This window comes from Penaeus monodon, chromosome 25, assembly GCF_015228065.2.
Source record: "Penaeus monodon isolate SGIC_2016 chromosome 25, NSTDA_Pmon_1, whole genome shotgun sequence".
In the NCBI taxonomy this organism is placed as follows: domain Eukaryota; kingdom Metazoa; phylum Arthropoda; class Malacostraca; order Decapoda; family Penaeidae; genus Penaeus; species Penaeus monodon.
The window spans coordinates 19,401,784-19,402,208 of NC_051410.1; positions in this window are offsets into that span (position 1 = coordinate 19,401,784).

Consider the following 425-nt stretch of genomic DNA (forward strand, 5'->3'; position numbering starts at 1 on the left):
TCATCCTATTCACAAATGGCTTTTGGGCGTTCGGGGGTTTCGGTGGGGAAGGAGAGGGGGGGAGGGGTAGGAGGGGAGCCTGTTTCCGTATCTTGTATTTCGTCTGGTTCTCTCTTTTTATATATTTGTTGGTTTGTGTGTTTGTTTTCTTTGTTGGTGTGCATATTTTTACTTATTCATCTTCTGGTGCAGTCCTTCTCCTTTCCATACATTCGTCATTATCATCTTCATCCGTTTCTCCTTTTTTTTAAATCTATTTCTTCATCTCCTCCTTTCGTCGTGTTATTACTTATTCTTCTCCTTCTGCTTCTCTTCCTTCTCGCAGCCGAACCCAGGAGCAGACACGCCATCTGCCGTATTTACGCGTAAATGAGCGTTGCGATTTCCGATTTCACTGTTATCAGTTGGCCGTGATTGCGATCGGT